Source organism: Glycine max, chromosome 7, assembly GCF_000004515.6.
Source record: "Glycine max cultivar Williams 82 chromosome 7, Glycine_max_v4.0, whole genome shotgun sequence".
Taxonomy (NCBI): domain Eukaryota; kingdom Viridiplantae; phylum Streptophyta; class Magnoliopsida; order Fabales; family Fabaceae; genus Glycine; species Glycine max.
Genome location: NC_038243.2, coordinates 10942705 through 10957982, shown reverse-complemented (window position 1 = coordinate 10957982; position 15278 = coordinate 10942705).

Below are 15278 nucleotides of genomic sequence, written 5' to 3'. Positions count from 1 at the left end.
GAAATCAAAACAATAGCAAGCATAACATGCTACAACAAGCTTACACCAAAATGTTTGGGATACAAGTCTATCATGTCATCTCATCAAAGTATTCCTATAAGAAGAACATTCAATGCCTTTCCATCTATATCAAAGAACTATCTCTATGCAAAAAAGTTATGCAACATATATGCAAATGATACACATACAAAGAGTAAAACATAACAAATGTTCTGATGAGTTTAGAACAAGCTCATAATAGATATCTCAACTATGCTTTCAAGTGAGAAGCTTCAGAAGATTTAAAAGAAGCCCATATGTTGATGAAGCCAATGCTTCCCTCTGAAGATCTCAATCTTATCATGTTGCAAGGATATCAAGAAGGTTTTACTCAGAAGATTTATCAAAGGTTACATTAAGCATACAATATTAAAATGAAGATGTACCAAAGTCAACATCATAATGGTGTAATTGAGGACTCTAAGAATGAGAACACTAGAATACTACTTTGGTGAAAAACCAAAATCAAGACAACATATATTATGAGATGACTACATCACAATGATGTATTGTAATCAAGATCATCCAATATCTATGCATCAAAATGAAGCTACACCAAAGTTTATATCAAAATGATGAAGATTTTAACTCAAAAGACTGAACTTCAAAATGGCCCAGAATGTACCTTAAAGACAACATTAGTTATTCCATATGTTGCCGCACAATAGAGGGCACAATAGAAAACTTAGGTTAGAAGCATCTCACTTTCCAAATGTTTCCACACACATTGAGAGCACATCAAAAAGTGAATGCTACCTAGATTAAAAGGTGCACAGGTGGAAAACTGAGAATGTCCTTGAGATGATCTGGTGTGCAATATTAGAATGAAGATTGAAGAGACTTTGTGAAGTTTGGACCAAGGACATAACACTAACACAACAACAACCTTCACATGTTACTTATGTTGAAGTATGCTACTTCAAAATGATCTGTGTTGCAATGTGTTTGGATTCATACACCTGAGCTATTTGCATTGTCATATCATGTTATCTTCATTAGAATGAACCTATATCATAATAGGTCATTCCTCAACAACATCATCATATATTTCTGAGAGACAATAAAAAATCTGCTCAAAAACTAATCTTAGAATGGCAACATCTTTATAGACTGATCAGAAAGGAGCTGACAACTATAAAGTTAAAAGTAGTCTATCTACTTAAAAAATAAGTCACATAATTGTCATAAAAATTAGATAATGACTAGTTTGACATGTTGGGGTTTATAAAAGGATAGAAGATAGCTGCAAAATAGAAGAGAAATGGTAGGAAACAACTTACACTATGCATAAACAAAATTCATTTCCTCTTTCCACCCCCAAATGGGTTCCGAGCTCATAATGGTTGCAACAGAAGTGTATACAACTTAGAGCGTCAAAGAAGATTCACCCCAATGAGTGTTTTAAAGTTGTAAAAACCCCTCAAACACATTCTCCTTGTTTATAATTTCTGTATCCCAAATTAACCATGTGGGCTAAGTTTGGATATGAGAGAAATGATAAGGAGAACCCATGGAAGGTGGGTAGCTTAGATAGAGTCTCTAAGATGGCAGCCTAAAAAGGCTAGAGTGAAATAATACTTGGGTAGCCTTAGGTGAAAGAAATACTTGTATTGTCTCTCACATGACCAAGTTGATGTCGTGGTTGAGTGGGTTTTTCTTCCCAACAATAAGGAGAATCATTCTATGGGTTAAGCCCACCTGAAGAGGTGAAGAATGCTTGAATTATCTCTTCCATGGTGTTGTGGTTGAGAAAGGTTATCTTCAAGTTAAGACCAAGTGTGGTGCTATGGTGAGGGAGATGTTAGTGAAGTCAAACAAGTAGCAGTTGTAAAAATCCAGCATGTTGTTGGTTGTGTTAGTGGAAATCTCATCAGTTTGGGAGAGAATTGGATGTAGCCCAAGTTTGGGGTGAGCCAGTATAAAAATCTATGTGTTGAATCTCCTCTTCCCTTCCTCTTTCCATTATGTTATTTGTTGTCTTATATGTTGTATCTGGATCAAAACATTCTCAGCATCAAAATGACATATATCATAATGCATACATAAGAAGGTTTTCATAACAAGCTTAACTATTTTGTTAAATGACATATCTAAACTAAATCATCTTTGTGATAACAAGATCCATTTTAAACTAGTTCAATCATATGTATCAAAGTATGAAAATTTTCAGAAAACATGAAAATGATATTGTGCATGAAAAGCTTTAAACAGTATTTTCAATAATGTCTTTCTGAGTACAACATTCTAAGTAATAGAATTCTAAGTATTGCAGTCAGCACAACAACTTTATAAGTGTTGAATCATTATTACATAATATTTGTTTTCATAACAACTAAGATATATTTATCTATATAATGATCTTTTTAACATGAGCAAATGCATATTGACATTAGGTTCTCATAATCATATCAAACATTTAATAATGAGTGTTGTGACTAACCACTTAGAAAGTTGAACTCTCTAAGTGCTTGAATCTTTGTGTCAAGACCTTCTAAACACCAAGGTTATCTTGAGTAAACGTTTAGAGAGATTACAATTTTAGGAAAATTTGGCAAAGTCACAATTCAACCATTCTTCTTGTGACATTCTTATCACTTCAATCCCTTTAAGTTGTGTTGCCCCTCCAGACAGTGCCATACCAAACATGTCAACACTAACATCCCTCATAATTTGGGTGAAAAGCATACCATAAGGAACAAGGTTCTTATTCACTTTGGGGTTGAATTTGTCTTTGAAGGCTGGCATCCAGTAGTAGAAAATGACTTTAGGCAGATTCACCTTCTCCCCCACCATTACTTTATACATGCAAAACCTATCATGTCACTGACATAGTCTTTAGACCCTAGTAAGGGCATGACCATGTTGAACAGAAAGTTATGGATAAGTCTGCACATATAGGTTAGGTTTCTGTGCTTAGGAAGATGATCATTTCCTTCCTATCATATTTTTCTAGCCTAGGTTTTCCATATAGCATAAAATCAACAGTTTTTTTTAGAGATATCCTTTTCCTAATCTTTGTCAAAAGTAAGACCCTTTTCAAGACATCCAGATGTAGTGGTGATGGTTGCTAGAGATATCACTACCTATGTTCCTCTAACAGTGCCCCTAATACTAACTCTTTCTTGACAAGTAGTCCCCCAGAATAAAGTGTAGGGACCATAGTGCAAAGCACTAGACTTTTGCAGAAAACTTGTTCATCCAACATGATCAATGAGACCTTTGACAGTAAATCCCTCTTCTTCTAGAATTTGGAAGTTCAGCCATCGTCCAGGGATGAAAGAGTCTTTTAGAAATGCATTCTTGGCATATTCTTCATTGGTGATTGTTGGAATCACAACAACTTTGTTCCTCTTGGGTGTCATTGTTCACAAAGATTGAAACTTTTTAAGTGAAAAGATGAAATTTTTTAATTTCAACTTCTCAAACCTTTTAGTTACAATCTTTGAGAACATGTTTCCCCTTCCATCTATACACTTGAGTGCCCATTAGTCAAAATAGGTTAACAAAAATATATAAGATGATACAACCATCTGAGAATAATAAAGATGTATCATTACTTTGATAGACCAATCATATTTAAATGTTCCCTAATACAGATGAAACAATCTACAGACAAAGGTTTAGTTCAGATATCAGCCCATTAGTGATATGTGTCTACAAACTTTTTGTTAAAAACACCATTTTGCACATATCACGAATGAAATGATATCTTATCTCAATATGCTTGAGATGTGACTACTAGATAGCATAAGATCCTTTTAACAACCTTGAGATGTGACTTTCGAGGATCAAATTGAAATCTAGCACACAAATATACACTATAAATAATATCATGTCTACTAGCAATCAGACACAGAAGTGAGCCAATCATACCTCTGTAGATCGTATGATTTACTAGTTTACCTAATTCGTCTTTGCTTGGAGGATTGGAAGCATGCATAGGTGCTTTAATTAGTTGTGCACACTTCATCTTGAACTTCTTCAAAAGCTCTTTAGTGTAGTCTTATTGATGAATATACATACATACATATACCTATTGTCTTGCTTGATCTGAAGTCCTATAAAGTATTTAAGTTCTCCCATCATGCTTATTTCAAACTCAATTTTCATTAGATCAGAGAAATCCTTGCATAAACTTGAACTATAATGAAATCTTTGCAAATTTCTCTTCTGAAAAGAGTTATATCTACTTTGCCTCTTATAAAACCATTTTCATATAAAATAATTTTCAAACCATACAAAACCTTTTTAAGTTTGAAAACATGCTCTAGAAGAGTATGATCTTCAAACCCATGGGATTGTTTGACATACACTTCCTCTTCAATAAAGCCATTTAAAAAACACTTTTATCATCCATTTGAAAAAAGCTTTATGTTTTTAGGAGTAGCAAAGACAAGCATGATTATTATAGCTTCAAGTCTAGCAATAAGAGCAAAGATTTATGTGAAATCTATACCTTCTTGTTGGTTATAGCCTTGAGCTGCCAACCTAGCTTTGTTTCTGTAGAAGCAAGATATCATGATGTTTTGATGATGCCAAAGAAAGGTGCTTCTCAAGTTTAATTCATGACAAGACTTCAAGAGATTCAAGATAAATGATCAAGTTGATCTCTAGAATCTTAGGAAGAAGTTTCCAAATTGAAAAAGCAAAAGGTTTGGCCAAAGAATTTCATCTAAATCATTTTAAATTGGGATTTACTCTCTGGTAATCGATTACCAGAGGATGTAATCGATTACCAGTGGCCAATATGCTTTCTGAAAAGGTTTTAAAAGGTTTTAAATATTTTCGAAATCATGTAATCGATTACACAAGGCTTGTAATCGATTACTAAAGGTTTTGAACATTTTAAAACAACCATAAGAAATTTGAATTTAAATTTCAAGTTGTGTAATCAATTATAGTAAGTTGGTAATCGGTTACCAGTGTTTAAATATTCAAATTTCAAATGAGAAGAGTCATAACTCTTCAGAAGTAACTGTGCAATCGATTACACCATTATGATAATTGATTACCAGTGAGGAATTTTCTAAAATAACTCCCAACAGTCACATCTTTTCAAATGATTTTGAATGACCATCAAAGGCCTATAAATATGTGACTTGGGACACGAAATTCCTAAAAGAGTTTTTCTGAACTGAAATGTCTTATCCTCTCAAAAAGATTCCTTGGTCAAACACTTGCATATTCAATAAGGAATCTTGATTGATCTTCAATTGTAATATCCTTCTCTTAAAGAGAGAAATTTCTTCTTCTTCTTTTTATTCAAAGGAAATTGTTTAAGAGACTGAGAGTGTCTTAAGTTGTAAGGATTCCTGAATACAACGGAAGGGTTATCCCTGTGTGGTTCAAACTTTGTAAAAGGAGTTTTACAAAGAGAGTGGAAAATCTCAAGTGGGTTGCTTGAGGACTAGACGTAGGCACGGGAAGTGGCTGAACCAATATAAATCAAGTTTGCATTTCTCTCTTCCCTTAAACTTATTTTATTTATTTCTATTTATCTTTTGCTTTAAAGAAGTTTATTTTGAATTGTCTTTTGAGTAATTCATATTAAGGGTGCATTGTTAATCCAAAAAGAGAGAGTGAAATTTTAATTGGGGAATAGTTTTTGTATCTTAATTCAACCCCCCTTTCTTAAGATAACTGAGACCATTTGTCTAACAGTTTCTAACCACTTTACCTTGTTCATCTAGTTTGTTTTTGAACATTCATCTTGTTCCAATGATGCTTTTGTTTTCAGGCTTGGGAACAAGTGTCCAACCATCATTTTTGGTGAACTAGTGAAGTTCTTCTTCCATTACAATGATCCAACCATCATTTGTTAGTGTTTCATCTATCATCTTAGGTTCTATTTCAAACATGAGAGCGTAAGACATAAGATATTCGAATGATGATCTGGTTCTAACTCCTTTAATCTAACCTCCAATTACCTAATCTTGAGGGTGATAGTTAACAAATTTTTAGTCCTCCGTCTGAGGTTGTTGGCAAGATGACAATCTAGTTTAAGGAAGAATTTCATTAGACTATTTCACTTCGTCTACCTTGGGTGCAACAGACAGACCAATATGCGTATCTACAAAATCATCCTCAAGATCTGATAGCTTTCTATCAGTTGTTAGACCATCATTGAACTTAACATGGATGGATTCTTCCACGACTAAAGTTCTTGAGTTAAAAACTTTGTAAGCCTTAGATGTGTCAAAATACCTTAGGAAGATTCCTTTATCCACCTTTGAATAGAATTTTGCAAGTTGATCTTTGGTGTTAAGGAAAAAACACTTACATCCGAAAGGATGAAAGTATGAAATATTTAGCTTTTTCCTTTCCATAGTTCATAAGGAGTCTCTTTGATCAACGGTCTTATCAACATTCTATTTTGAACATAGCAAGTTGTGTTCACTGCTTCTACCTAAAAGTACTTAAGAAGTGGGTTTTTGCAAAGCATGGTCCTAGCCATTTCTTGTAGAGTTCTATTTTTTTTAACTACCCAATTCTGTTGAGGTGTTCTCAATGAAAAGAAGTTGTGAAAAATATCATTCCTTTCACAGAATGATTTGAACTCGGCATTCTCAAACTTAGTTCCATGATCACTTTTGATGAAAGAAATACAAAAATCTTTTTTCATTTTTAACCTTTTATAGAATATTTCAAAGACCTTGAAAGACTCATGTTTATGTGCTAGGAAGTATACCCATATATATCTTGAATAGTCATTGACTATGACAAAGCCATATTTCTTTCCTCCCAAACTTATTGTTCAAGTTGGTCCAAACAAATCTATGTGCAACAGTTGTAACAGTCTTGTGGTGGAAATAACATCTTTAGATTTAAAAGAAGTTTTGATTTGTTTCCCTTGTTGACATGTTTCACAAAGAATATGGGGTTTCAAAAATCTTAGAAAATCTTTTTAGATAGTTTTCAAATGTGTTTCAAATTGACATGCCAAGTTTTTTTTTGCCAAATCCATCTCCCATCTTCTCTAGAAAGCAAACACAATACATTTTGTTTACTTAGATCTATCAAATTAATCTCATATAGATTGTTGTATTGTCTGGTAGAAAAGGACTTGCATCTTATGTCTTGACTATACATTGGTCTTTGTTGAATGACACAATATAACCACTGTCACAAAATTGACTTATGCTCAATAGCTTATAATTAAGACCTTCAACATATAAGACATTGTCTATGGAGGCTAGAAAAGGAATACCAATTTTACCTATACTAGTGATCTTCTCTTTACTCATGCCTCCAAAGGCAAATACTCCTCCTTCATTTGGCTTTAGGTTGAGTAACATAGACTTTTCCTCTGTCATGTGTCATGAGCAGTCACTGCCAGGTACTAGCTTAAATCCTATCTTTTTCCTACCAAGATGTGTGCACTGGAGGCTACGGATACCTGACGTGACTAGAGGCGTGGATCACTTTTTTGGGTATATCTGTTATGCGCAGATGCTTTGATGCAATCCTACCCCCCAAGGGTATTGGATAGAAGACTCAAAGAGGCTTGGGCTAGAGCTACTAAAGAAGGCCCTAGGGTTCTCATGAACCTTAGGGTAGATTTTTGAGCCCATGGGTCAAGGTTGGATCCATTCTTCTTTGTAAATGTTAGAATTGGTTTTTCCTTCTTTTGGGCCTTGTATTTTGGCCATTCTAGTAGTATAGGGTTTTAGCCTTGTATTTCAAGACATTTTGAGTAGTCTTTGTAATAGGGATTTTTTTTTTATATTTTCATGTATTTTGGCATGGGGGTGAGCTTAGCTATTATACGGGGTGTGTGTAGCTAAGCTCTAGCTTCTTTAGGAATCTTCTCAAGGAAGCTTATCAAGGAGGTGAGCTTAGTTATTAGAGGGGTGTGTGTAGCTAAGCTCTAGCTTCTCAAGGAAGTTTTCTCAAAGAAGCTTTTCAAGGAAGTTTTCTCAAGAAAGCTTCTCAAGGAAGCTACCTAGTCTATAAATAGAAGTATGTGTAACACTTGTTGTAACTTTGATGAATAAGAGTCTTGTGAGACACAACTCAAAGTTCAACTTCTCTCCCTTTTTCTTCCTTCAATTTCGTGTTCCCCCCTTTCTCTTTCTCTCCCTCTTTCTTTTCCTTCATTGAAGCATTCTCTCCAAGCTTCTTATCCAAGGCTCATCTTGGTGGTGAAGCTCCTTCTTCCATGGCTTATTCCTTAATGGATGACGCCTCCTCTCACCTCTTTTCCTTTGTCTTCCGCTGCATCTCCATGGTGGAAAATCACCATTAAAGGACCCCATTGAAGCTCAAAGATCCAGCCTCCATAGAAGCCCCACAAGCAAGCTTCCAACAAGTGGTAATCAGAGCACAAGAGCTTCAAGTAGGTGCTCCTTAAACCTCCATTAATTTTTTGCTTTACCTTCTCTTCCATTGTTGTTTCTTCATTTTTTCTCCATGTATCTCCTCACATGTCTTGTGCTAAATGTTTTTAACATGATTATTTAGAGTTTCCACCGATTAAACTTGCTATAGAAGCTAGATTTGATTTTCGATGGTTCAAATTTCTTGTTCTTGTTCTTGAACCATGAATTGTGTTGAGTTTAGGTTCCTTTGAGTTTTGTCTTGTTATTTTTTGTGGCTGAAACCTAAATCATAAAATTCTTACAAAAATATTAAAGTAGAAGAAAACCTCAAAAATCTAGAGTGACTTGTTCACCTATTGTAGTTTTGTCATAGAAGTCATGTCTAGTCATGAAACTTGTCACATAAGATTTTTTATGTTGTGCTGAATTTTATTTTCTTGTTTCTTTGTCTAACTCATTTGTTCATGAGTGTATGAAATTCTTTTAGCCTATTATTTGATTTGATTCAAATCTTTCATGTTAATTAGTCCTTAACATGTTCATGCAAAATTCTTAGAGAGTCTTTGATTGTGAACCTTTTCTTGAACTTTTAGGTTTCCTTATGATTGTGTCTATTGTGAATTTGAGTTTTTGTGATTGAATTGCTGGCTGAAATGTTGATCCTAAGTGAACATTGAACTCCTAAAACTGTGGTAAACAATACTAGTGAGTTCAACATACATAGGAAGGTTGAAAGTAAGCCCAAGGCAATCAATATACCATGCTTAAAAAAAAAAAATCGTTGGTGCTAGCAGCATGGACATACAAACTTGTAAAAATTACTGAGAATTGGTTACTTCGAATTTTGAGCTGAAATTTTTACTGAATTTTCTAGACATATGGAAAAAAGTTAGAAAAAAAGAAACAAGTGATTTGGATAAAAGGAAAAAATACGAAAAATCACACAAGTTGGCAGGAAAATCAATATCCAGAAAAGAAAAAAAAGGTGAAAGGGAAGTGTGCTTGTTGTTTTGGCTCAAAATTTATTCTATAATTGGAAATTTCAATTGAAAATTAGTGTGAAGACAAGTGCCAAAGCTACACGTTTGTTGAGTCTTTTTTTTTTTAGTTTTTTTACTCTACTCTAGAGCCATTCTAAGTTTCTCTTTGAGTCCTAGCTTGCTTCTATGTCCTTTTCATTGCTTTAATTGTTGAATAATCCTTGAAAAATTGTCTTGTTAAAACTCCATTGGTTTAGCTTTCATTTCATTTTTTTTGGTCTTTGGTTATTGCTTGTCTCTTTGTTTCCTTGTTTGTGAGTTGCCATATAGGGAATTGGAAAGGAGGATTGGTGTCATCCCTTGAAGAATTTGAGTCAAGAAGCAAGGGGCCAACCACTTTAAGAGCTATTGGACTAAGAAGTACTCCAAATTGAGTGAATCACCAAAGAGAGAACAACCACCAAAATTGAGGACATTTTGTAATTTTTTAATTTGCAATTTACTTACCTTCATTGCTTTCAAGTTTTGTAACAAAAAGGCCTTTCATTGGAAGTGTGTTGGGAGCCTCCAATAGGTTACCAAACTTTCATTTGTGTGTAATAATTTTAGGCAATTTTTCCTTAGGATAGTGAGTGTTTTGTTGGGAACCTTGAATGTGGTCATCCAAACACTCTTAGGATTCACCTAGTTTACTTTTCTTGCTTACTTTCATAACTTATTTCCTTTACCTTCCATTGTCAAACCGCCTAGATAGCTTGCATTTTACCAATTAGTTTTTTCCCTTATCTTTCACACCTCTTTTAGTGTTTATTTTGGCTAGTTTCAACCATAGTTTCTTTTACCTTTTGTTTTCAAACCTCCAACAAGAAAGAACCACAACTTAGGAACCAACATGAGTCATCATTCATCTAGTGTTAATGGCAAGGGTACTAGTCATAAAGACCCTTTATCTAGAATCTTAGATGAGTTGAGTTCCCTGAAGTTATGGAAAGAAAAACAAGAGAGAAAATAAAAAGGAAAAAAAAGAGTTGAAGAAATAAGTTGAGGTGAAAGAAAGAAAATAAGAGAGGAAGAAAGAAGAAAAATAATGAAAGAAATGAAAAGAGAAAAACATGCCTCCTATAGTAGTCATAACTCTTGCAAGAGCCTAAGTGAAGAACTTCGTGACTATTACGAAGGAAGGCATAGGTCACATCTTAGACCTCACTCCCATAGAAGAGAAAAGGAAAGAAAGCCTCAAGAGGCTAACATTAACCTCTCATACTTCCATGGGAAGGACAATGTAGAGGCTAACTTAGATTGGGAAATAAGGGTAGAACAACAACTTAAAAAGAAGTCTACTTCAAAATCTTATGGCTCTCACTCTTATCCAAAGAAAGACCAAGGTCAAGGCATCTTAGGGGTGACACCTTTTAAGCCCAAAGATGATAAGGGGAAGACAATAGAAAAGCAAGCCCCTAAGGCTAGTATGCAAGAGAAAACTAGCTTTACAAAGTGCTTTAAATGTCTTGGAAGAGGACACATTACTTCTCAATGCCCCACCACAAAAACCATGATTATGAGGGGCCAAGACATTTATAGTAGCCAAGATGAGGCTACTACTTCACCTTCCTCTAGTGAAAGTGAAGAAGCAAAAGGGGAAGAATCTAGTGAAGAAATCTACCCCCAAGAAGATGGACAACCATTAGTGGTTAAAGAGAAGTGTAAGGAGGTAAGTATCTCCTCCAAGAGGTTAGCTAAGAAGGAAACTCATTTTACAATAAATACAAACATTAAAGAAACTTTCCCTCTTAGACAACCTCCACATTTTCTCTTTTGTAAAAAGACACTTGTTAGCACTGCCACACCTCTTGGGCTTGAGGTTATTCCTCAAGTAAAGGAGTTGTTGGATGAGGGTTTGGTTCGTAAGAGCTTAAATCCTTGTGCTTTGTTGGTGCCCAAAATAGGTATTATTAGGCACCAAATCCCTACAATAAGTGATATAATGAATGTGTTGAGTGTTGCAACCCTCTTTTGTAAAATCAGTCATGCACCCAACGTCTTCATGATTGATGTACATAGGGACTCATTAGGTAGGTTTGTTCTTATTTTTGGTTTTAATACAAACTTAGGTGCTCATATGGGACACCTTAGGTTTGTCGTATTTTTTTGTAGGAATAATCAACATAAAAATACAGAAAAAGGTACGCTTTATTGCATTACTTTCCTTAATTTTTTAAATAGTGATCAAGGGGTTCCCACGGACCCTAAGAGAATAAAGGTCATTCTTGATTGGCCCCCTCCACCAAGTATAAGGGAAATCTGGAGCTTCCATGACTTAACAAACTTTTACAAAAGGTTTGCCCCATATTTTTCTATACTTGTAGCACCACTCATTGAGTTGGTGAGGAACCATGTTCCCTCATGGGAAGATGTCCATGAAAGGGATTTTCAGACCTTACCCTACTCTAACATACCCAACACCACTAATACATATGTTTTTTTTTACAGGTGTCGAGTGAAGGAGCCTAGAGTATGAAGAACCTCGGGATTTGAGGTCAAATCCTTTCCAAGGTGGAGGGGATGATGCAATCCTACCCCCCAAGGGTATTGGATAGAAGACTCCAAGAGGCTTGGGCTAGAGCTACTAAAGAAGGCCCTAGGGTTCTCATGAACCTTAGGGTAGATTTTTGAGCCCATGGGTCAAGGTTGGATCCATTCTTCTTTGTAAATGTTAGAATTGGTTTTTCCTTCTTTTGGGCCTTGTATTTTGGCCATTCTAGTAGTATAGGGTTTTAGCCTTGTATTTCAAGACATTTTGAGTAGTCTTTGTAACAGGGACTTTTTTTATATTTTCATGTATTTTGGCATGGGGGTGAGCTTAGCTATTATAGGGGGTGTGTGTAGCTAAGCTCTAGCTTCTTTAGGAATCTTCTCAAGGAAGCTTCTCAAGGAGGTGAGCTTAGTTATTAGAGGGGTGTGTGTAGCTAAGCTCTAGCTTCTCAAGGAAGTTTTCTCAAAGAAGCTTCTCAAGGAAGTTTTCTCAAGAAAGCTTCTAAAGGAAGCTACCTAGTCTATAAATAGAAGCATGTGTAACACTTGTTGTAACTATGATGAATGAGCGTCTTGTGAGACACAACTCAAAGTTCAACTTCTCTCCCTTTTTCTTCCTTCAATTTCGTGCTCCCCCCTCTCTCTTTCTCTCCCTCTTTCTTTTCCTTCATTGAAGCATTCTCTCCAAGCTTCTTATCCAAGGCTCATCTTGGTGGTGAAGCTCCTTCTTCTATGGCTTATTCCTTAATGGATGGCGCCTCCTCTCACCTCTTTTCCTTTGTCTTCCACTGCATCTCCATGGTGGAAAATCACACCATTAAAGGACCCCATTGAAGCTCAAAGATCCAGCCTCCATAGAAGCCCCACAAGCAAGCTTCCATCATGCTTGTTGATTTTTGCTTTTGTGTAGTTTTCACACTAAGTTAAGTGTTAGAGATGATTGCTCTGAGTTTATGACCTCTTCTTGTATATGTATTCAATTTGGGTAGGCCTAGGTTTCAATACTTTTGCTTATGTGTATATTTAGTCATCTACCTTGTTATCATATACAATTGTACCTAGAGGTTATACTTATTATTTTACTCAGGGAAAACACTTATGCATATTTATATATTTTGAATTTCGAATATATTTCATTTTTATTATTTGGCTTTAATTATATGAGTAGTAAGCTTCTAAGCGAAACTACACTATGCTTTCTTTTCGAAAATATGAATGTGTCATCTTATTTATTACACGATATCAACTTTAGAAAGTAACTAATGAAATGTTTTAAAAATTTACTAAAATTCGAGTTCATGTTTACCTCCATTTTACATAATTGTGAAATTAAATGGATTAACACATTTTACAAAATAAAGAAATAAAATAATTAAGGTATAATTACAATCTTAAAAATTAGGGTATTATAAATAAACTTTTGACTTTTTAGCATAAATTATAAAATGAATGTAATTGGGTTACAAGACAATGTTAACCTCGTATGGGATAAGATGTTTAAGAAGACCAGGAAAGTTGCTAAAAGAGAATTGGACGAATTAAAAGGTTTTGGTTTGAGAGATAAGGAATCTTGCTGGTGGGATGAAGAGGTTCAAGATAAGGTTAAAAACAAAAAAAAAATGCTTTAAAATCTTGCAATGGTACAATAATGCTGAAAATTGGTTAGGAATGAGACAAAAAATGTAATAAGTGAAACACGATCAATTTTATTTTTAATTGTATTAAATGACATTGTATCATTCATATAATCGACCTTACATGATAAAATAAGAATTTATTGTTGTTACTATAATATACTCGAGTCTATTAAAAGAAGAAAATCATCCTATATTCTAGGAACAACAATGTAAAACTTATGAGATATATGCATATAGTGAAGTTACTAAAAAAAAGGCCAATGGTTTTTCTTTGTTTTTCTAAAGTTATGTATTTGATTAACATTATAACCTAAGGCCGTAATTAAGAATGTATAATGAAGAAACAATTAAATAGAGTATTTATTATATAAAAATGTTATATATATATATATATAAAAGTTACCAAAAATATTTATATAAACTATTAAATTTATTTTAATTTCTTAAATAAATTTTCTAATAAAAATTTAAAATGTCGTTTGAAATGACTTTATTTGTAAAATATTAATAAAATATATATTCAACGTTAACTTAATTTGAAATCTATTGTGTATACCAAAAATTATTATTGAAGTGTTTTTTAATTAATTTATTTTAAGAAAATAAATATCATTACTTTTTTTAGAGACATGCAAATTCATTTAGAAAAATTATTGTATTAATATATATATATATATATATATATATATATATATATATATATATATATATAATTTAATCAATTCCCATTGACATGGAACGGATTTGCAATCTGTTCCTCGTTGTCGTTCATGTTAAAACCTCGCTAGCTTGTTCTGAATCTGATCATCTGTTCAAGCTAATCTTCTGAATCTGAGATTTATTGATGTAATAAATAATTTTTTGTTCCAGGCATTTTATATTTATATACTTTATTAGTTTATATATGTGTGTTGACTAGTAAATAGAATGTTTCAACTTTGAGTAACATATTATTTTTGAATTTCAGAAAATTATAATCTGTTTGATATCAAATCCATGGTTGAGGACCTAAAATATATTTGCATGGAAGCATTACAAGTGCTAGAATTACAATTAATTTTCTTATAATTTCAAGTTCTAGAATTTTGAACTTGTTTATATTTTAATATAAGTTTCTAATATAATATTAATGACAGAAGTAAGCATTATTAATTAAAAATGACATGCATTGATGTAAACAATAGTTTGTCTCTAACTTGTTAAAAAAGACATGCATTGAGTAAGTTCATGAGTTATTTATTTTTATTCATATAAAGTTATAAGAATTGTTACAAAGAAATTAAAATGACATAATATAAGGAGTAAGAACTTGTAACATTTACTTACATAGTTAAATGGTAATAGTAAGTACGATAAAAAAAAATGATAATAGTAAGTTTAGATATAAAGTCTATATAATTCGTGTATCAGCTTTCATGTATTAAAAGGCAATTGTTGAAACAAAACTCCTTGAAGGAGAATCAGCAGATCATAGAAGGGGTTCTTCTAAATTGGTTTTTCAATATGCCTTTACAGAAGAAGATTCCTTAATCAATATTTTCACATCCTCTGTGGGATTAATCATCGATTTTGGATCGGTTGATTTCACATTCAACTCAGGAACATTTTCAGCTTTACCCCAAAGCACCACATATAAGCCAATGATCACTCCAGTTGAGCCTATCAAGCTAACATATATATATATATAGAGAGAGAGATAAAACCGTAGCGTCTGTTAAATAGAATATAGTATATGAATTTGATTCCTGCAAAATAAGAAATTTATTTTAAAA